Source organism: Trachymyrmex septentrionalis, unplaced genomic scaffold (genome assembly GCF_001594115.1).
Source record: "Trachymyrmex septentrionalis isolate Tsep2-gDNA-1 unplaced genomic scaffold, Tsep1.0 scaffold223, whole genome shotgun sequence".
Classification (NCBI taxonomy): domain Eukaryota; kingdom Metazoa; phylum Arthropoda; class Insecta; order Hymenoptera; family Formicidae; genus Trachymyrmex; species Trachymyrmex septentrionalis.
The window spans coordinates 686684-688475 of NW_017305379.1; positions in this window are offsets into that span (position 1 = coordinate 686684).

A 1792-nucleotide genomic window follows, 5' to 3' on the forward strand; every position below is an offset into this window, starting at 1 on the left:
ATACAACGCGTGTCATTAATATCACTGACGTGATTATCCCGTGTCGCTGTGCTACATTTAGAAACAAGTTTCTTCTGTTGCAACGCGCATATACATGTAATGAGCCACTCGCAGCGGTGGCTAATTGAAATACTAAATGGAATAATTTAAACAACAACATAAATTTGTCAATACATTTTAAAAAGATATAACGTTGACTCAAGTTAGACAAACTGAATTTTGTTTTCAATTATAAAAATGTTACATGAATTACGCTTCAAATTTTTTTATGAGTATAGAAAGATGAAGAACGTTAATGAGACACATGTTTCGCAGTAAAGATAAAAGGTACATTTAAATATAATGTATGGAAATGGGAGTATTCAAGTAACTCTACACCTGCAGGATCGTGTTAGACTCGTAAAAGAGTAAATGCATCGCGGAAATTCTACATCTGGCTATGCAACATCGCGATCAATTGCATTAGAGGAATTTACGAAGCATCTAAAGAAGGTCCTAAATTAGAAGAATCAACGGCCGCTAGAATTTTCGTTGGTACATTATTGATTCTTTTCTTCGGCTATCATAGAAAGTTTCTTTTCTCTCTGGCATTTATATTATTATGTACACTCGAAACGAACGTTCGTGGAAAGAATGATTTTGCTGAGGTATCTAAAAAATTTAGGTAGACACGGATATGAAAATAATTTTGTTGAACCGTCAACATAATTATTATATGTAGGTAACTCAAACATGACGAACTGTGCTGCAAAGGTTTTAATATTCCGGTAATCAGTTTGAGCGACGTACATAATCATTTTAGTAATCCAACAAAATTATTTTCAGATCTATGTTAAGCTAAATTTGTAGATACTTTAGCAGAACACTCTTTTCGCGTGTACACAGAACGTATACGATAAGATTGCATTTAACGATAGACATAATCATGAAGACTTTAGTAAAATTTTACTTTTTTAAATTCATCGTCTGTTTTAAATCTTAAAACGTGCAAATCTCTGAGGACGGTCTATTCGTAATCGTTGAGAAATGCTAAATAATGCGATAAAGAAGCAACCCTGTGTTAGAGAGCTGTGGGGAGCTCTAGGAAATTTGTAAACGAAGTACGTCCGATAATCTCTCGACGAGCGGTGGCGGTATAGCGACGGTTTTCGCGTGCACGAGGACGTTCTTCCGTCTCTCAGCGAGAGACTAACGACGTTCTCGCCTTCTTATCTGCTTGGTCACGTAGAGGCGGAGGAGAACGTTCTCCTTCGCTCGCTTAACCGGCGCCCGACGTCGCAAGCGGTACTCCAGGGCGACGCAAAATGCGAGGACGTCGGGGGGATAAGGATCGCTGACATTCCTGGTTAATTTAGCTCGCTAGGAAGTGCCGTAAATAGGAAACGTCGCGGCGGCGACTCACTCTCCTTCCTCGAGTTCCTGGCCCGTAGACACGACGCGCGCGGACCGTGTGCGCCTCTGCGGAAGCCTGCCTTTGGAAAAGGCTGACCTGGCCAAAGCGGACAGTGACGTACGGAGTGGTGTACTATTCGAAGTGAATAGTGGCGGCTGCATTGCGCAAGCGTTTACGTATGGAATATTCATGTACTGCGGTCACCATCCCCATGTCTTTCGTTTCGTCTTCTACATTTCGAAGGATAATCAAGCCGCGCAACGCTAACAATTTTTGTGGTTTTCACAATGTTGTTCAGCTTATTGATGAGCACTTGCAACATAGCTTGCGAAGAAGAGTGTGTGTGTGTGTGTGTGTGTGTGTGTGTGTGTGTGTGTGTGTGTGGGTGTGTGTGTGTGT